This window comes from Zingiber officinale, chromosome 9B, assembly GCF_018446385.1.
Source record: "Zingiber officinale cultivar Zhangliang chromosome 9B, Zo_v1.1, whole genome shotgun sequence".
In the NCBI taxonomy this organism is placed as follows: domain Eukaryota; kingdom Viridiplantae; phylum Streptophyta; class Magnoliopsida; order Zingiberales; family Zingiberaceae; genus Zingiber; species Zingiber officinale.
In genome coordinates this window covers 41,201,915-41,224,374 of record NC_056003.1, presented here as the reverse complement: position 1 = coordinate 41,224,374, position 22,460 = coordinate 41,201,915, and positions in this window count along the sequence as shown.

Below are 22,460 nucleotides of genomic sequence, written 5' to 3'. Positions count from 1 at the left end.
CATTTGCTACGTCCTCTCGGTTAGTGAGAAAATCCGGCATTCGTGGTAGTGGGGGCTTCTAATCGCCGATCGATGGACCATCTAAGACAAAGATACATCCGTGTAGTGGTTGAGCTCCATCTTGTATCGGTGGTGAGGAAGGCTATTCTTTGTTCGAACCGCTAGCCATGTGCCTGTCCACATTCAAAACAACCTCGCGTACCCTTGCGGCAAACTCCTGGATGATGTTTCCCACAAGTAGCACACTTGGGATGTCTGGAATGTTTTCCAGCTGGTCCTCCTTTTGGGTCACTGCTTGCCTTGCGTTTCCCCTTCCAGTTGGAGCTATGCCCTTGTTGTTTCTGCTGAGTACCTGAGCCAGCTTGTCCCTTGGGTTCTGTGGAAACCTGCTTCTGCTGGGTGATGCTGTGCTGATAGTGCTCGGTGATCAGAGCACTACTCACCAGCTCCTCTGTGGTTTGTGGCCTATGAACACCACCAGCCACATTCATTGCGATCTCTGGTCTGAGCATCTTCAGCATCAAGCGTACTCGTTCCTTCTCTGAGCTGACTAGTTCTGGACACAGACGGGCCAACCTGTTGAATTTCTTCACGACCTCCTGAACTGATAGGTTGCCCTGACGAAATTCTGTAAACTCGTCATAGTGTCGGTTTGTGACTTGCATATGAAAGAATTCCTCGAAGAATTCTTTCTCGAAGTTGGCCCATGTCATCTGGTTTACTGGCCACTTCGATTTAATCCGCTCCCACCACATGCGTGCGTCTCCTGTTAAACAGAAGGAGGCACACTTCACCTTTTCGTGCTCTGGCCAATCTAGAAGCTCCATCGTGCTTTCCAGTGTTTTAAACCATGCCTGAGCATCCCATGGTTCGCTGGTGCCTGAGAAGTTCTCGGGCTTAATTCTCTGCCACTGGATAAGGTAAGCTTCTCTCTTAGCCCCTGCTACTGGGGCTACTGGGACTGGTACTGCAGGCTGTGATTACTGGAGTCGTGAGGTTCGGTACTGGAGTGACTGGGGAGTAGTCTGCTGGTTAGCCTTTAAGGAGGCTATCTCCTGCTACTGTTCAGCTAACTGCTGTTGTAGCTGAGCCACTAATGCTGTAAGGTTTGGGGGAGGGGCTTAGCCGCTGCTGCTTTCTTAGCTGGACGTCCTCGTACCATTTTCTAAATAGCAAAGAACATATATATATAACTAGGCTATCATGTTATAGTTAACTACTGGTAACATGTTAAATACTATCACTGTAAACATGAATTAATTAACTACCAACATGCGAGCAAACATGAAAGCACATATAACTGATATGAAAGCTGAAAACAAAACTGAGTGAGAGATGTTCTTACTTGGAAGCTGCAGGTACAATGCTGATGTGTGTGTAGGAAGTATGGAACACTGCTCTGATACCACTCTGTAACGACCCAACTCCTGGGTACTAGGCTGTGAGCCGGATCGCTACATTAACTACTGAAACTACTGTGCCGTACTGTGCGGAAAACTAGGTAAAATAAAATTTTCACTAACTGACTCTATTAATCTGATAACTGATGCACCCATGCTGTTATAAGGAAGGATTCAAGACCCTTTCCGATTGGTGTACATGTGCTAAGGAGAATGCTTGACCTCCCATCTGAGCTAGGAACTCAAACTAACTTCCCCGCTAGCTGCTGATCGATCCACGGATCGATGAATCTTACTGCGATTCTATGCCCTGCTGGATCGGTCGGCAGACCGATCCAGGTGTGTCTGGATCGGTCTGCAGACCGATCCAGGCACCTGGAGGCGCTGAGATGCCTACTGTTCGATGCTGGATCGGTCGGCTGACCGATCCATGCACCTGGAAATTTCCTCCGAGGCTACTGTATCGAGCTGGATCGGTCGGCTGACCGATCCAGGAGGATACAGTAGCATACTGTATCTCGCTGGATCGGTCGGCTGACCGATCCAGTGGAACAGCTCAGACCCTGATCGGTCTGGGCACCGATCAGTGTCTGATTTCACTCGAGAGTTCTGATTTCAGCACTTTGGCGTGCCAAAACATCACACAATAGTTCTAAAACAATGAAGATACATTCTAGCATATAAGTACTAATGTTCTAAACATGATAAGCTAACAAAACATAGTTACTAAGCTAGAACAATTAGTAACAAGACTAAGTATCAAACTAGACATGATAAGTGCTAAACTGAAATAAAAACGTATAGATCCCAAGGATCTTTATTCCAGACCCCTTGCACACACACATCATCGTAGCATCGCCCTCCAACCTCCGCTAATCCACTTTTCTCTTACCGGTATCTGCAGTATAAGAAAAGTAGTATCTGTAAGCCAATAAGCTTAGTAAGAAACCATCTACCTCACAAAAACATGCAACGATGCGATTATGTTTTTAAAACATGCAGTTTGAAACTAAACTGAGCATGCAAGCATGGCATGGCATGGTATCACACAAAGCATGGCATAACATATAAACTGAACATGGTATACTTATAAACTGAGCATGAAACTGAACTAGTCATGCATATATCTAAATCTGTACACGAACTCAAATCATGTAAACTGAACCTGAACTGAACTGAACGCTAAATTTGTGTTCTCATCACTGGTTTCAAATTTGAAAACTATACATATAATAGTTGAAAATACTAAACATGCTGTTGGGCCCTGGCAACTGTACTTACTGAGACCCGGGATTGCAAGTTCCGAATCCAGCAGGGTTACTAGGTTATCTGAACCTAGGGACGACTGTGGGAGTCCAGCCCATGGATATCTGATCCAAGTACAGTGCCAACTGAATAAAAGTAAAATACTGAATACTGTTTTATTTTACTTTGCTGTTCTAGGCTATCTGAACCTAGAGCTAGGTTATCTGAACCTAGAGGCTACTGTGGGAGCCTACCCAATGGATATCTGATCCATATAGCTGTGATAACTGATAACCAACTGAATAAAATGTTTCTAATATATTTTACATGCTGTTAGGACGCCTATTGGTGCATCCTTCTGAACTGGGCATTCTACCGAATGCTTGGTGTGCACTAAAAACACACCCTAACACTGAGAACTGTAAAATTTCTGAACTAACGCCAAAACTAACAAGCGAGAGCAATTATACTGCAGGTGAGGGGTTTCTTACCTCAATCGCAAGGTTTTCTTACGATTCTATTCGCTAGGTTTTTCCGGAAAACTGTCCGTTCGACGAACCGCTTCCGTCCTCGCGTTCCTCTCGCGGAGAAGGACCTTTTTTTGTGTTGGAGTCGTCGCCGGGAGATGTTCCCTTGGCCCTTGGGGCTTGGTGTACCGTGCGTGAGGGAGAGGAGAAGGAGGAGTCAGCGTGAGGGCTAGGGTGAGGAATAGGTCACGATAAAACCAATATAAAATAACCCAAATCCCAACTTAAGTTTATATTTATATTAAGTGGTTTAATGCACCCAACTCTAATATAAATATATTTGGTTCTCCTTCCTTTCAGCACGGCCCTGCTGGGTTCACCGGTTACTAAACTTATCCGTAAACCATAGGTCTCGGGTTCGATTCCCGCCTAAGCTATTTTACGGTTCCAATTATTTTTGCTGCTTCCGCTACTCGGAAAATTCCGGAAAAATATCTAAAAATTCCAGAAAAATCATACTATATTTCTAAAACAAATTCTGGAATTTTTCGGGCTTTACAGACACGGAGTGTAAAGTACAGTCTCAAATGTTTACAATAACTAAAATGCGGAAACAAGAAAAAGAATAAGGAAAGAAGACTAAAGGAACTCCTTTCTAGTCCCAAGACTTCCATAGTCCTGGCATCACACATCATCTGCGCCACCTTGTCGCCTTCCTTTATCTGCAGTAAGAGGAAATGCAATCTATAAGTAAAATGCTTAGTAAGCGCTATGTAACTCACAAAAACTCGATATGCATGTGAATATACTGAAAACTAAAACTGACTACTCAAAAGGAAAACTACTCATGCCCATCTACTAGTAAAAGAAACAAACATACTGAAATGCTAAACATGTAAAGCTACTCATGCTCTTCTAATAGCAAAGAACAGTAAGCTAATCTAAATAACATTCTAGCATAAAAGAAAACTCAACTTGCTGCTTTTAAAACGAAATGAAACTTATTTCATTTGTTCTAAACTTATTCTTTTATTTCACTTGTTTAAAAACTTCTTCTTTAATACTTTTATACTGATGTAAAACTTACTTTACTTGTTCAAAAACTTATACTTATAATACTTCAAAATAATAATCAACTTTCTTCTTGGGCCCGGCAACTGTACTTGCTATGCGCGCATCCTAACTAGACCCGAGATAGCTGGTCCCGAATCTAGTAGGGTTTACTATTGTAACGACCCGACCCATTTGGCGGCCCATTTGGCGACCCTCGGATCGTCGACCGTCGGCCGTGCCGTTACTACTAGGTTATCTAAACCTAGGGACGACTATGGGAGCCTAACCCAAGGACAATTGAGAGTCCAGTACAGTGCTACTGATAAAAGTAAAATACTTGTTATCTTTTAATACTTCTAATATATAATGTCTCGGCATTTTCTTTAGCACTTTGTGTGCCAAAAATCCCTAAAGTCTTGACTTTAGGATCTACTTAGGGCCTTGGCCTTTTCTTTCTTTTCTTTATCTTTCTTATACTTGTTAATACTTCTAAAAGAATACTTCTTTAATACTTTTCTTGAACCCAAAATACTGTTAGGGTACTTTTCCATATGCATCTATAAGTGAAATTAACAAGGTAACACACAATCATGCATATTTAAGGGAAATCTAAAGCCTTGTACTACAATGCTTTCCATAAATTATCTATTAGCAAATATGTACTGTTAACGAAACTAAATACTTAATAAATCTACACATTCTGAATTGTTTCCAACCAAGCAAAGCATAAGGAAAGGGTGCTTCTATCAAACTAAAACTCACTGGAATTTTGGATCCTATATAACTCATTTTGTTTGTTCAGAACTATCATTTCTATTTTCTTGCAATTGCTACTCCCAAAACTAAAGTCGTTCATGTCAATTGCTTAGCACAAACAAAACTAAAAGTAAGCTTCTCTGTTCGTGCCCCTACTGTAACACAAATCAAGCTATAATCTGCTGGAATTTAAAAGAAAACCCATGTAAAACTTGTTCAACAATATTTCCTCAACCTGCAATGTTGATTGTGTCTGTGTGTCTCAGCATAGTTGCTCAACCAGTAAATAGAATATAGACATAGCAAGAGTGTAACCTAATTTAAACAAATTATTCAGTACCAACAGTGGATCATGCACTATATGATTCTTACTAAGGCACACCAAAAGTTTGTTAATTGTCTCTTCCTTTGGTTTGAGGTTATTCTCCAACACGTTTACCAACCAAACCATGGCTTCTTCAACCTTGCCAACCTTGCAGAACCCATCAACGATAAAATCATTTGTGCAAACTAAAGGCTCCAAATTCTAAACCATTTCAAGCTTCCAACAACTAAAACTATAAAGCTAATTGTAATCCACAACTCCAAATCCATTCAATGAGACATAAATAGAATCGAACAAGATCTGGCATAGTTAAAAGATCAAAACCTTATAGCCTAAAATCATGCTTCATTCAATCCTTGCAGAATTTAACAGAACAACTTCGAGATCATTACAACTACAACAGATTCCGAAATCTACAAAGTCCTACATGAACCGATCATGCCTACTAAGGTAACAAACAGCAAGGGTTTGAGTCAAAACCTGGGAATACTAATTACAAGGCTTTGAAGGAAATCTAATCCACCTGCTTGAACTAAACTAACCCTTCCCTTTCTTTCTTTAGGGTTCACGACAGCAAACAAAAACCAAGATTTCTTCATGGTAAAACTCAAGAAAACAAGAAAACACCAAAGCAAAAATCGGAGCTACTCTTACCACAGGTGAGTAGCAACTTACCTTGCGTTCTTGAACTCACAGCCGAAGAGGGAACGTTCTAGGGTTCGGATAACTCGAGCTCTTCTTGTGCTCACGGACCCTCCTCGACGAGAGGACCTCAATGGTGTGAAGACCTCACAGAAATAATCCTTCGTCGGCCGCTGGAGGCGCCCCAGCTCCTGCTGCGGATTTCGCCCGAGAGAAAACGCCGACGCACGGGGAGAGGAGAGGAGAGAAAATTTTCGGAAAAAGAAAACCTAATTCTTTTCTTATAACTAGAGTTTTTATTAACCGCTATACCTTAAATATATTTCTCTCCTTCTTAAATTAGCAAAGTCCGCTGGCCTAGTTGGTTGGCTGCGTTCTGCTTAGGGCGCGGCTAGCGTGTTCGAATCTCGGCTGGGCTGCAACCATTTTTCTTCCTATTTATGTCCTATTCATAAACAACTGCTTACATAGAATATTTCTCCTTCTTTAATAAGAAACGCCCGCTGGAACAGTTGGTCAGCCGGATTCGCTTTAGGCTTGGTTTGGCCGGAGGTCACAGGTTTGAATCTCGACTTGAATATTTTTTTGTCGAAACTTCCTTCGTTTAGTAAAAATACCAAACGACCTCTAAAAATTACATAAAAATAATCTAAAAATCTCTAGAATTTTTCTATAACATTTTAAAATATTTTTAAATTACTTTTGGGACTCTAAATGGAGAAATTTGGGTTGTTACACAAGCGTTGGAAATGAATTGCTCTAAGTTGTTGAAAGCTTCTGGACCAAGGCTATTTTTATAGCCTTGGTTGGGGCGCTTGGAAGGGTTCCGGGCGCCCTGGGGGGATAAATTTTATCCCCCAACGTTCAGATCAAGTCAAAGCTCGATCTTGGGAAAAAGTCAACTCCGGGCGCCCTGGTACGTTCCGGGCGCCCCGGTACGTTCCGGGGCGCCCCGGTACGTACCGGGGCGCCCGGAACGGAAAAGGGCTCACCCGAACCCAACTTTCGGTCTTCTCGAGTGGGCTTCCACTCCGGCTTCTCGTCCATCAGAATCGCCGCGTGTTTCCTTCTTGTGCGCCAGCATACTCATCTGCAGTCTTCGTCCCTCAGACGCACCACGTGCCATTCTTCTCGCTAGCTGCGTCTCTTGCTCCTCGAGCAATCTTCCGCTCCGACTTTCGTCCCTCGGAACCACCGCACGCTTCCTTCTCGTCTGCCTTTGTACTCTTCCGCAGCGCCTCATCCCTCGGACGCACTGCGTGCCGTCCTTCTCGCTAGCTGCGTCTTCCACTCGACTACATGTACTCCTCAAGTGTTAGGTCTTGAGTTAAAACTCATCCCTCGGCGAGGTACTAGGCCTTCTTGGTTATTGGAGCAACAACCACTTCCTTAGACAAAGCCTCATAAAGAATTTCAATGTTTAATTTTCTCGCTGAAAAGCTCGAAGTCTAATCAATAGTTTAATTTAAACAGGACTTAGGAACCCAATATAGGTTCCAATTTACTGGATTGATTAAAAATTTCTTAGGAACATATTTTCTAGAGATATTCCTAATTTGTCCCTGGTGATATCTATAATAACAATTCAAATTTTTAATTTTTCTAAAATTAGATGAGCATGCATGGTTTTTCAAATTATCTATTTGAATTTTCAGATCTTTATTTTCTAATTTCAATTTCTCATTTTCTAATTTTGATTTGTCTAATTCTTCTAAGGGACATGACTTAGCTAGAATTACTTTTAAATTTTTATTTTCATTTTTTAATTTACAGCAATCTTTTGTTAAAAGTTTAACGAACTTAAACATTTTGTCGGGAGGAAGAAATCGTACCTGACTTACCTTGTCGATCTCGTTGTCCATTTCTCCCCCTGAACTGCTACTTTCTGCTGACGTGGCTCCCCCTTCATCGATTTTCTCGATGCTTATTTCGGAAGAGCTTGACTCGTAATCGTCATCTTGATGACTTGCCATTAGCGCAAGTCCGGAGAATGTCTCGACTTCAGACTCCGACGACGTATCGTCCCACGTCGCTTTTACGACCTTTCGCTTTTGGATAGACTTCTTACCCTTCTCCTTGTCCTTGTTCTTTAGCTTGGGGCAGTTGTCCTTGATGTTCCCTTCTTCATCGCAGTGGCAGCAGCGGATTATCCTTTTCTTTTTCCCCTGCGAATGGTTAGTAGATCTAGATTTACAAAGTTTCTTGAATCTTCTTACCATCATTATCATTTCCTCGTTGTCGAGAGAAGATTTTGACTCAGGTTCATCTCTCGATGCTTTGAGGGCGACGTTGTTCTTGGGCTCCTTCATACCAGCACATATTGATTTGTGCACTTCAAAAGTCGAGAATAATTCTTCTAACGAAATCTTTTCTAAATCTTTAGAAATATAAATGACATCTACTAATGATGTCCATTTGCTATTTCTAGGAAAGGAATTTAAAGCGTACCTTAGCGAATCTCGGTTACTTACCTTTTCTCCGAGATTCGAGAGTCTGGTGATGATCTCTTTGATTCTTGAGTGCAGGTGCGCAACTATCTCGTCTTCCCTAAGTCGCAAGCTGGTGAGCTGATTGCGAAGTAGATCTCTTCTGGCGAGCTTGGCTTCAGACGTCCCTTCGTGCAGCTCGAGGAACTTCTCCCAAAGTTCTTTTGCCGAGTTGTAGTTCTCGATTCTGTTGACTTCTTGAGGTGGAAGAATGCTTAGAAGATGGTATTCTGCTTTGCCGTTCGCCACGAAATCGGCCTGCTCCTTTTTCGTCCAATTATTTTTCTCCTTACCTTCCGGTGCTTTAAAACCAAATTCCATTGTAAGCATTAATTCAAAATCGGTGGTAAAGAATACCTGCATAAACTTTTTCCAAGTAGCGAAATCCCCTTCAAATTTCGGTGGGTGAATGCTTGGTCTGGCCATCTCGTTGCTTCGTTCGGCGGTTAGTCCTCTTGAATCGCCTCGGCTTTGATACCAGGCTAGAAGTGGGGGGTTGAATAACCCTGTAAAACAAAAACAAAAACACCCTTCTCGAACTTTCAACAAAACACTTGCATAAAATAAATTGAACAAAAACTAAAGAAGGAAAGAGGCAAACAGGATTTACTTGGTTACAGCCAAGGAGGTTGTTAATCCAAGGAATGTCGCACTAGTATCTCCTTCGGGCGGAGAAGCCTCTTACAACAGTGAAAGCGCAAAATAAAGAAGCTAATCTAAAACTGAAGCGTACAAGCGTTGGAAATGAATTGCTTTAAGTTGTTAAAAGCTTCTGGACCAAGGCTATATTTATAGCCTTGGTAGGGGTGCTTGGAAGGGTTTCGGGGGCCCTGGAGGGATAAATTTTATCCCCCAACGTTCAGATCGAGTCAAAGCTCGATCCTGGTAAAAAGTCAACTCTGGGCGCCCCGGTACGTTCCGGGCGCCCCGGTCAGCTCCGAGCGCCCCGGACCCAAAAGTCAACTCTGGTTGACTTTTTCGGTCCGGGACCTCTGCTCTGGCTCTGGTCGCCTCGGTCCGGGTCTTCAACTCCGCATCTGCTTTCTTGGGTGATCTCGGCCATCCGGAAAAGGGCTCACCCGAACTCAACTTCCGGTCTTCTAGAGTGGGCTTCCGTTTCGGCTTCTCGTCCCTTGGAATCGCCGCGTGTTTCCTTCTTGTCCACCGGCGTACTCATCCATAGTCTTCACCCCTTGGACGCACCACATGTCGTCCTTCTCGCTAGCTGCATCTCTTGCTCCTCAAGCAGTCTTCCGCTCCGGCTTTCATCCCTCGGAACCACCGCACGCTTCCTTCTCGTTCGCAGGTGTACTCTTCCACAGCGCCTCATCCCTCGGGTGCACCGCGTGCCGTCCTTCTCACTAGCTGTGTGTTCCACTCGACTACTTATGCTCTTAAGCTCCTGCACACTTAGACACGAGGTTAGAAACACACAGGACCTAAATTAACTTGTTTATCACACCAAAACAACCTTGGGGTTCCAACAGTAGTGACCTTTTTTATTGCACCCGAAGCAAGTCACGTTCCTTGGTTCAATTGGGGAGTTGATCTTTTGTAGGTCATTTTTGCTGAAACTCTTCTTCCTCCTGGTGAACATCTTCTTTACCAGGTTCACCAGGTACTCTTCGTCTTCAGAATCCTGATCGGACTCATCTTCAAGTTCAGGTTTGGTCTTTGTCCTTTCCTTGGAGGAACCTGCAAACAAGGCAATACCTTTCTTAGTTCCATCATTAGTCTGCTCGTGTAATTCAAGTTCGCAGAATAGCTCGTCTAGTTTCAATTTAGATAAATTTTTCAAAATTTGTAGGCATCCACGATAGATGCCCACAATGAATTTCACGGAAAAACATTTAATGCGTACCTGATTAAATCATGATTTTCCATTTGGTGGCCTATCGCGTGGAGTCCATTGAGGATTTCTTTGATCCTCGCATGAAGTTGACTCGCTGTTTCTCCTTCCTATATTTTAATATTAAATAATTTATTTAACAGAAGGTCACGCTTTGTTACCTTGGCGTCACTCATTCCTTCGTGTAGTTCGATCAGCTTGTCCCATAATTCTTTTGTATTTTGGTGCGGTCCCACTCGGTTTAGCTCTTCCTTCATCAGACCGCATTGTAGTGTGTTGAGAGCTTTGAAGTCCATCGAGGATTTCTTTCTCATGTCTAGATTCCACTGTTCCGGGTCTAGTGGATTTCTGGAGTTGTCGATCGGCACCTTGTAGCTTCTAGTGACGCTGAACCACTGGTTGAAGTCGATCTTCAAGTAGACCTCCATTTGCTTCTTCCAGTAGGGGAAGTCATCCCTGTTGAATAAGGGGGGACGTACTGTGTTGAAGCCTTTGACTTGAGACATTTTTATCCTGTACACAAATAAATAAAGAAACAAGGAATCCCAAGGCTTGGTCTTGGATTAGTAGTGCGGAATAAAATTAAAAAGAATCTAAAACTAAATTGGCGTTGCACCAATTCAGCTTAATTACTACGAAAAGATTTCCAAAATGGTAATGATACTAGTTTGGATTTATAACGTAAAATTGAAAAATGAAAAAAATATAAAAGAATTTCACCCCCTGTCTGTTTGGTGGTTAATAGTGGTACCTGCTCTGATACCAATCGTTGGATCATGAAAATCGATAGAGGGGGGTGAATATCGATCGAAAAAAGTTATCATAGAGTAAACAGTGGAAAAGTAAAATCACAACGCTAACAAGAACCATTTTACTTGGTTCAGAGCCTTGGTCGACTCCTACTCTAAGGCCCGCACTCGTTGAGTGCTTTCGTTGGGAAATCCACTAGAAGTTCGAAAAGATGATTACAAAATTTGAAGCACAGAAATGCTAAAATAAATGAAATACCGACAACAAGTAAGGAAAAAGAAATCAGCGCGTTGTTGGAGAAGCTTCGTCGTAGGAGCACATCGCAGGATTACAAGTGTCAGAAGACGTAGTCGTGAGTTGATTCTTTGTTCTAGGGTGCATCCTCCCTATATAGGAAGCTTCGGGCGCCTGGATCCCTTCCGGGCACCTTGAGTGTGACATAGCTCGGCCAACCAGAGTGCTCCACGTGGCGACGTACGACGGGGATAAAGTTTGCACTTCGGGCGCCCGGATCCCTTCCGGGTGCCCGGACCTCTATTTTCCAGCAACCTGCAAGAAAACGTTAGTCCGAGGCAAAATGCAAAGCTACCCTGCAAAACAAAGTGTTAGCATAGTTAAAAAAAGAATAGTAATTAGATTCCATCTCGCCTAGACCGGAATCTAGTCAGGATCTCAACTTAAAGTTTTGAAATGGTTATAAGTTGGATCGGCGCCTAAGCTCCCTTCCCGGGAATGCATCCTCACAGTCACTCCCCTCCAGTGACTTACCTCAACTTACCTACCAGACATCCGGTCAGCCCGTCGACCCGTCTGGACTTCGTGCCAGACATCCGGTCAGCCCATAGACCTGTTTGGACTTCGTGCCAACTATCTGGTCGGCCCGTCGACCTAGTTGGGCTTCTTACCAGACATCCGGTCAGCCCGTCGACATGTCTGGACTTCGTACTAGCTATCCGGTTGGCCCGTCGACCTAGCCGGGCTTCTCCTGCACACTTGATCAAAGTGTTAGATCACAATGAAACTAACTTAACATACTTTGTCATTCATCAAAACTTGAGTTAGACCGTTAGTACTAACCACACCAACACCAAGAAGGCTTTGGCCTTGTGGAAGCCACACGGCCATGGCACGGCCTGTGTGGTGCCATGGTCGTGTGGCGCCCGTGCTCGGCACTATAAAAAGGGAATTTCTTCCCTTTTCCAAGGGAGGAAGGTTCTCCCTTTGGGGAGATCCAACTTGGTGCTGATCCAAGTCCTCTCCAACCTCCATTTGATGATCCGAAGTCATTTCCATTACCACCTTGACTCTAGAAGTTTGGGATTGGATCTGAATACCACTCGACATCATTGGATAAGCACTTCTTCCCTTTTCTCTCTTGTTTGGGATTTGAATGCTTGTAATTTTCATGTCTTTAGATCTCTTCTATTTTGCTATGGAGAAGATCCCTTGTTCCAGGATTAAGAGAGTAGTTGTGGTGTGATTTGATGTGAACTCATGGATATGCCAATTTTCTATCTAAATAATGTTAGCATGCCTTGTATCTATTTGATCTTATATGAATGCATGTGTATGAGCTTAATTCTTATGTTTGATTGAATGTTTGTACATGTTTGTGGATCCTGTAGAGGGATGCCCTAGATCATATGACCGAGGGGCCCAAGTGACAGGGGTAACCCGTTAAAGGACGTCTAGGGTATCATCTTGAAAGGAGAAGCAAATCCCTACAAGGAAGTGGGTAGTTGTATGCAGTTATTACCTTCATCTCTATGCGTATTGAGTTGTGCATTAGTTTCTGTGATGTATAACCATGGGGACCTAATGATAGAGGTAACTCGTTAACGAACTTCATAGGAATCATTCCTATTTAATTGCTAGTGATAAAGATCTAAATACCCTGTCGGTTGTTGTTTGCAGGGGAGAACCGACAACTTCCTACAAACGCATGTGAATTGGGGATAGTGAATTGGTGAACCATGTTACATTGATAAACATAACAATAAAATCGAACTCCTAGAACTTTCACAAAATCAAGTTCCTCCTTCTCTTGCTTGTTCTTAGCCTTGTTTCTTTTACCTAGCACATAATTCATCTTAGCCGATTGTTTAGCTAATTCTACATGAGAAATTGCTAGAGATTATAACCATACCCTATGGATTCAATATCTTTTATATTATTGATGACATAACTGTTCACTTGCAGTTCGTAACAAATTTTTAGTGTCGTTGTTGGGGATTACACTTATAACATTAGTTGATAATCATTCGAGTTAGTCTAAACTATTGCAAATATTTTCTGCAAATTCTATTTTTGCAATTTTATCTTACATTCCTTATTTCTTTTTCTATAATTTTATTTCTACAATTTAAATTCCACACTTTAGATTTCTAGTATTCTTCCTTGTCGATCACATTAGTCAGATAATATGGTTTTGAGACCATTGAAAGACTATGGAGCTCCAAAGTCTGCCCAAGAGTTAGGGCCTATTATTCAGCCAGAGATTCAAGCTTAACGGAGAGGAATTGCATCAAGCTTGGGATAGATATTTATCTCTTCTACATTAGTGTCCATATCATGGTATCAAGAAATGGTTGATTATCCACTTATTTTATATTAGGCTTTCTTTCCAAAATAAGAGTTAGTCAGATATGACATATGAAGGATCTTTCAAAAAGAAAAGTTTGGACAAAGCACACGAGATAATCTATCGGATGGTATCAAATCTTAATGATTGGTTAGGATAAAATCTAATGACTCTTTCATTATGTGCATTTGAATCAAAAGAAAATGATGAGGGATCAAAAGGGGGAAATAAACAAGAGCATGAAGGTGGTGAAATTCAGAATGATTCGAAAGAAGACATCAATTTGAATCGAGGGGATCTCCTTGATTTAGTCCCTTGGTGGGGTGAGTCCTTATCACAATTGTTTGGAGAAGGGATTTCTTCAACTGATCCTATTATAGAAGAGAAATGTGGAAATGTTTCATGTATAGAAGAGAACTTAGATTATGAAGAAATGTAAGAAATGGTACAAGAAACTGAGGAAATTTCAAGAAAAGAGAGAGCAAAACAAGAAATAATGTTACTCAAGCAAGATCCAACTTTACTTGAGATTATGTCGCCTCAGCTGGAGTTAAAACCGCTATCGCCGAACCTCAAATATTCATTCCTTGGTCCAGATTCTACTTTCCCAGTGATAATTAATGCAAATTTAACTGAGCTGGAAACTCAAAAATTAATTGATGAGATAAGGTTGCATAGAAACGTGATTGGGTATACCATTGATGATATTAAAGAAATCAGGCCCTCCCTTTGCATGCATAGAATTCTACTTGAAGAAGAGTATAAAAATTAAATCGAATATCAAAGGAGATTAAACCCAAACTTGAAAGAAGTGGTGAAGAAGGTGCTAAAGCTTTTAGATGTTGGGATTATTTACCCTTATTCTGATATTAAGTGGGTGAGCCCAGTGCATGTAGTTCCAAAAAGAGGAGGAATGACTGTAATCAGAAATGAAAGCAATAAACTCATTTTAACACGAACAGTCATAGGATGGAGAATGTGCATTGATTACAGGAAATAAATAAAGAAACTAGGAAGGATCATTTTCCCCTAACATTTATTTATGAGATGCTCGAAAGATTGGCAAAACACTCATATTTCTATTACTTGGATGGATATTCATCTTTCTTTTATATTCCAATTCACCCTCAAGATCAAGAGAAGACTACCTTCACATGTCCCTACGAGACCTTTGGTTATCGTCGTATGCCATTTGGACTTTGTAATGCTCCAGCTACTTTCCAACGGTGCATGATGGCAATTTTGTTAGACCTAACAGAGAAAATCATGGAGGTATTTATGGATGATTTCTTAGTTTATGGAAATGACTTCGATACTTGTCTGCTAAACCTTTCTATAGTTCTTCAAAGGTGTGAAGATGTGAATTTGGTATTAAATTGAGAAAAAATGTCACTTTATGGTTAAAGAAGGAATTGTCTTGGGACACAAAATATCAGAACATGGAATTGAGGTGGATCAAGCCAAGGTAGAAGCGACAGAGAAATTACCCCCACCAATTAATGTTAAAGGAGTAATGGGTTTCTTGGGCTATGCTGGATTCTATAGGTGTTTCATAAAGGATTTTTCAAAGATCCCCAAGCCATTAACTAATTTGTTGATTAAAGATACTTAATTTTATTTTGATGATGACTGCATAAAGGCCTTCAAAAGGATTAAAAATGATCTTACCATAGCCCCAATAATTTAGGTCCCAGACTGGGAGCTTCCATTCAAAATCATGTGCGACGCTAGCAACTTTGTAGTAGGAGCAGTTTTGGGGCAAAGAAAGAATAAAAATTTGCATGCAATTTACTATGCTAGTAAGACATTAGATGCAACCCAAGTAAACTATTCTACTATAGAAAGAGAATTTTTAGCAGTAGTCTTTGCATTCCATAAATTCAGATCCCATTTAGTGGGCTCAAAAGTAATAGTATATACTGATCATGCTGCCATTCGATATCTGCTTAGCAAGAAAGACACCAAACCACGACTTATCAGATGGATTTTGCTTCTTCAGGAATTTAATTTAGAGATTAGAGATAAGAAAGGGGCAGAAAATGTAGTGGCAGATCACTTATCTCGAGCATGGTAAAATGGGTAAAAGGATGTAGAGTTTGATGCACCCATTAATGACATTTTTTCAAATGAACACCTTCTGCATTAGCTTATGTAAAGGCTTCTTGGTATGTAGACTTTGTTAATCATCTTGCAAGTGGAGTTTTACCCCCAAATCTCACTAGACAGCAAAAGAAAAAGTTTCTTTCAGATGTCAAGTATTATGTTTGGGATGAACTATTGTTGTACAAGAAATGTCGGGATAGAATCTATCGAAGGTGTGTGCCCAAGGAAGAAGTGAAGGACATTTTGTTCCATTGCCACTCATCATCTTACGGAGGGCATCTAGGGATTTCAAAAACAGCTACAAAGATCCTACAAGCAAGGTTCTTTTGGCCGAATTTATTTAAAGATACATAGGAATTTATACAATCTTGTGATCAATGCCAAAAGATCGGGAGCATCACGAAGAGAAATGAGATGCCACTAAACTATATTCTTAAAATTGAGTTATTTGACATATGAGGCATAGATTTCATGGGGCCTTTTCCTTTGTCATGTGGAAACAAGTTTATTTTACTGGCAGTGGACTATGTGTCAAAATGGGTAGAGGGTATAGCCTCCCCTACAAGTGATGCTAGGACATTTATTAAATTGTTCAAGAAGGTGATCTTCCCACGTTTTGGTGTACCTAGGGCATTTATTAGTGATGGAGGTTCATATTTCATAGAAAAATAGTTTGAAAACTTACTCATGAAATATGTGGTAAGTCACATAGTGACAACGTCGTACCATCCACAAACTAATGGGCAAGTTGAAATCTCTAATCATGAAATTAAAGAAATATTAGAGAATACGGTGTCTACCTCACGTAAAGATTGGTCATTGAAGTTAGATGATGCTTTATGGGCATACCGTACAACTTACGAAACTCTAATTGGAATGACCCCATTCCGGCTAGTCTATGGAAAGCCTTGTCATCTCCCAGTGGAATTGGAACATAAAGGCTATTGGGAAATTAAACAGCTTAACATAGATCTCAAGGTAGCAGGAGGAAAAAGGAAACTTCAATTCAATGAACTTGATAAATTAAGGATGGATGCTTACGAGCATGCCAAATCCTATAAAGAAAGAACAAAGAAATGACATGATCAACATATACTATGTAGAGAATTTAAGGAAGGAGACCCAGTTCTACTATTCAAATCAAAGTTAAAACTTTTTCCAGGGAAGCTGAAATTACGATGGACATGCTCATTCAAGGTTAAAAAGGTTTATCCATTTAGATTGGTTGACATTTGGAATGAAGAGCTCAGTGCAATCAAAGTGAATGGGCAATGCTTAAAAAGATATCTCCATGGCATGCAGGTAGAAGGAAGCCAAAAGTTATACTTCTCCGAGTTGCGACCTCCAGAATGAGCTCATATCGGTTGAGCTAAAGACCTAAAACAAGATCTTCTTGGGAAGTAACCCAAGGGTTCTTTTAGTTAGTTTTGTTTTTATTTTTCTTTTCAATTAGTTAATGTATTTAAGTGTTTCTTTATTCTATTTTTAGGTTGTAAATCACCTTCACAAGCTGGCCAAGATCATCTCATCGGCATGGAGGTGTCAGAGAAGTCAAAAAGGAGGAAACACATCCCTTATGTACCTAACAGAATTGGTTGTGTGACTTCACATGGTCGTGTAACACTAACAGAGGAGAAAGAGTATATGCCATGTGATATCACACGGTCGTGCGGATATGGTAGTGAGAAAGAAAAAAGCGGTCGTGTGATCTCACACGACCATGTGAGCTCAACTGAGAAGGAAAAGAACTTGGTCGTGTCACTCAACACGACTGTGTGAGGTTAGCAGAGAAGAAGTCTACATGGCCCGTGTCACTTGACACGGCCGTGTGGATCAGGGCGAGAAGAGGATAAACTAGGTTGTGTCAATTGACACGGCCGTGTGGAGGTTCCTTTGACTAGGCTGTGTCTATAAGACACGGCGTGTCGAGGCCGTGTCGGCTGCACACCTTCGCCAAGTTCTCCATCTTCAATCATTTCCTTCTCCCCAATTCTTCTCCTCCTCCTCAAATGTTCTTCATCTCTCTCTCAAATCTAGATCTTAGACTTATTTTTCTCCAAGATCCAGATCTAGATCTAGATTCAAAACCCCTATTCTTCTCCTCTTTCTCCTTTCACGAGATCTACTTCTCCTTTTTCTCCAATCAATCATCTTTTCCTCTCTTAACTGAGCATCATGTCTAACCTCTTAAAAAGAATCCAAAGAGGAAGTGGTGGATCTAGCGGAGGAACAAGGGAAAAAGGCAAGGAGAAAGCTATAGCTAAGGGCAAAGGCAAGAGGATGGCACGCGACGAAGGTAATGACAACAAATATCCTATTATCTTTAGAATGATGAGCATAAAACTAGATATTGTTGGACCGCATTGGCCGGCTAGAAGGGGGGTTGAATATCCTGCCCAAATAAAAATAAAATCCATCTTGGACTTTCAAAAGAACAATTGCATTAATTAAAGAAAGAACTAAAAAGATAGAGGCACAAGAATTTTTACTTGGTTACAACCGGGGAGGTTCTTAATCCAAGGAATGAACCACACTAGTATCTCCTTCAGGCGGAGAAGCCTCTTACAGCAATGACGTACAAAAAATAGAAGCAAACTAAAAATGGAAGTGCACAAGTGTTGGTTTGCTAATTGCTTGAATGAATGAATAGCTTTTGGACCAAGGCTGTATTTATAGCCTTGGTCGGGACGCCTGGAGGGTTCCAGGCACCTGGGAGGGGATAAAATTTTATCCCCTTCGCAACAGATCGCGATCAAATGTGATCCGGTCAAAACTGGGTTCCGGGCGCCCGAAATCGCTCCGAGTGTCCGGACCATAAAGTCAACCTAGTTGACTTTTGGTCCAGGCCCTCTTCTCCGGTGCTGCTTGCCTCGGTCTGGTTCTTCCGCTCCGGCTCCGCTCTCTTGGGTGATTTCATCCGACCGAAATAAGGCTCACCCGAACCTAATTTTGGTCTTCTCAAGCAACCTTCCACTCCGGCTTCTCGTCCCTCAGAAACGCCGCGCGCCTCCTTCTCATCCGCCCGTGTACTCTTCTGTAGCACCTCGTACCTCAAACACACCGAGCCCGTCATCTCTCTCCCGTGCTGTCCTTCTCGCTAGCTGCATTTTTTGCTTGACTCCCTGTGCTCCTAAGCTCCTGCACACTTAGGCACAAGGTTAAAACACCACAGGACCTAACTTAACTTGTTGATCACATCAAAACAACCTTGGGGTTCCAACAATCTCCCCCTTTTTGATGAGAGCAACCTAAGTTAAGTTAGGGTAAATAGACATAAAAGTAAAATAACTAATATTGCAATAAAGTGCAAAAGAATAAAAAAATTGTAATCTACCTCCCCCTAGACTTAACCTTTTCCTTCTCCCCCTTTGATCACATAAAAAATGGGGTACCAAGAGAAAATCTAAGGGAAATAATTTTTAAAAACATAAAAAAATATTTTTCCTTTCTCCCCCTTTGTAATAATTTTCAAAGAAGAGATTTCTAAGTAAAAATGTTTAACAAATATTTTTGAGAATTTTTTCTAAGTTTTTGCAAGTAAAATTATTTTTGAGAATAAGTAAAAAAATTTATTAAGAAAATTTTCTAAGTTAAAAATTCTACGGTTAAAAAGATTTTTAAGTAATTTTTTAAAAAAATGTTTGAAAAAAAACTTTTTAAAGTATTATTTAATTTCAATTTTAATGCTTTATCAGTAAGTTAATTAAATATTTTATTTTAATATTTTGGCTTCCAGGTAGTGGCGAGGTACTAGGTCTTCTTGGTTATTGGAGCAACAATCACTTTCTTAGAAAAAGCCTCATAAAGAAATTTAACGTTTAATTTTCTTACTGAAAGCGCTAAGTCTAATTTAAAGTTTAGGTTAAACAAGACTTTGGAACCCAATATAGGTTCCAACCAACTGGATTAACTAAGAATTTCTTAGGGACATACTTTTTTGAAATATTCCTAATTTGTCCCTTGTGATATCTAAAATACCAATTTAAATTATTGTATTTTCTAAAATTTGTATTATGTGAACATGCATGATTTTTTAAGTTATTTACTTGTATTTTTAAATCATTATTTTCTAATTTTAATTTGTTTAATTCTTCTAATGGGCAAGACTTAGCTAGAATTACTTTTAAATTTTTAATCTCTTTTTCTAACTTACAGCAATCCTTAGTTAATAATTTAACAAACTTAAATAATTTATCGGGTGGAAGAGATCGTACCTGACTTACCTTATCGATCTTGTTATTCGTGTCTCCCCCTGAACTGCTGTTTTCTTCCGACATAGCTCCCCCCTTCATCGATGCTCTCGATGCTCATTTTGGACGAGCTTGAATTGTAGTCCTCGTCTTGATGACTTGCCATTATGCAAGTCTGCAGAAGGCCTCGACTTCCGATTCGGACGACGTATCATCCTACGTCGCTTTTAATGTCTTGAATTTGTTCAGTTGGACAGGCTTCTTTCCTTTGTCCTTGTTTCTTTACTTGGGGCAGTTGTCCTTGATGTGCCCTTCTTTGTTGTAGTGGTAGCATCGAATTGTCCTTTTCTTTCTACCCTGCGAATGGTTAGTTTTTCTAGATTTACATAATTTCTTAAATCGCCTTATCATCATTACCATTTCTTCATCGTCGAGAGAGGATTCTGACTCTTTTTCGTCTCTCGATGCCTTTAGGACAATGTTGTGCTTCAACTCCTTCGTACTTGCACATCTCGATTCATGCACTTCAAATATGGAAAATAATTCTTCTAAAGAAATAGTTTCTAAGTCCGTAGATATATAAAAGGCATCTAATAGTGATGCCCATTTAGTATTTCTATGAAATGAATTGAGTGTGTACCTTAGCAAATCTTGGTTACTTACCTTTTTTCCAAGATTCGACAGTCCGGTGATAAGCTCCTTAATTCTCGAGTGCAGATGTGCAACTATTTCATCTTCATCAAGTCTCAGGTTAGTAAGCTGGTTGCGAAGCAAATCCCGTCTTGCGAGCTTGGCTTCGGGCGTCCCTTCGTGCAGTTCAAGGAACTTTTCCCATAGTTCCTTTGCTGAGTCATAGTTGCCGATCCGGTTGACTTCTTGTGGCGGAAGGATGCTCAACAAATAGAATTCTGCTTTGCCATTTTCCACGTAGTTGACCTGCTCCTTTTTTGTCCACTGGCATTTTTCTTTGCTCTCCGGTACTTCAAAACCAAATTCCATAATTAAAAGTAAATCAAAATCTATTTTGAAAAATACTTGCATTCACTTTTTCTAGCTGGCGAATTTCCCCTCAAACTTTGGTGGGTATATGCTTGGTCCGGCCATTTGTTAGGTACTTCGATCGGCGGTTAGTCCTCCTGAAGCATCCTGGCCCTAATACCACTTGTTGGATAGCGTTGGCCGGCTAGAAGGGGGGTTGAATAGCCTACCCAAATAAAAATTCTCGGACTTTCAAAACTGGGGAGGTTGTTAATCGAAGGAATGAACCGCACTAGTATCTCCTTCAGGCGAAGAAGCCTCTTACAGCAATGATGTATAAAAAATAGAAGCTAAACTAAAAATGGAAGTGCACAAGTGTTGGTTTGCTAATTGCTTGAATGAACGAATAGCTTCTGGACCAAGGCTGTATTTATAGCCTTGGTCGGGGTGCCTTGAGGGTTCCAAGCGCCTGGGAGGGGATAAAATTTTATCCCCTTCACAATGGATTGCGGTCAAACATGATCCGATCAAAATGGGATTCTAGGCGCCCGGAATTGCTCCGGAGCCCGGACTGGTCCGGGCACCCGATATGGGTCCGAGCGCCCGAACCACTAAAGTCAACCTAGTTGACTTTTGGTCCGGGCCCTTTGCTCCGGTGCTGCTTGCCTCGGTCCAGGTCTTTCACTCCATCTCCGCTCGTTTGGGTGATTTCATCCAACCAAAATAAGGCTCGCCCGAACCCAATTTCGACCTTCTCGAGCAACCTTCCACTCAGGCTTCTCGTCCCTCGAAAATTCCGCACGCCTCCTTCTCATCCACCCGCGTACTTTTCCTCAGCACCTCGTACCTCAGACGTACCAAGCCCGTCGGCTCGCTCCTATGTCGTCCTTCTCACTAGATGTATCTTTTGCTCGACTCCCTGTGCTCCTAAGCTCCTGTACACTTAGACACAAGGTTAAAATACCACAGGACCTAACTTAACTTGTTGATCACATCAAAACAACCTTGGGGTTCCAACAGATATGATATTCTTGTTTCTATAAAGATTGTGTGTATTAGATAAATGGATTCAGCTACCATAGATGTCTTAGGAATTAGAGATGATGTAGATTGAATGATTACTGCGTTTGATTGGGATGATATGATGTACACACATTTGCCTACATATTCTCATATTGTCCTTGAATTTTTGAGTTCAATTGATGCCCACTACTCTAATGAAGATGATTATATTGGCAACATTAGCTTTAGACTAATGAATCATGAATTTCAGTGGACATTTAGTGAATTTAAGAATTATTTCAGTTTGCCCACCGATGGCTCTCATAGATTTGATCCAAGTTTTAATTGGAATAGGTTTTGGACATCTATTACCAGATTAAATAACCCTTATGATCCCTCTAGAGCTAAAGCTTCCCATATGCAAAATCCCATTTTTAGATACCTACACCGTGTCATGAGTAAAACCATTTTTGGTAGAGGGGATAGTGATAGTGTTGTTAGAAAAGTGGAATTTTATTCTTTTTTTCCTATGTTAAATAAAGTTGATTTTGATTCCAGTTTTCATTTTTTACAAAACCTTGTGAGAGCCAGGAAAGAAGCCTCGGGAGTTATTGTTTTTGGTGGGTTGATCAC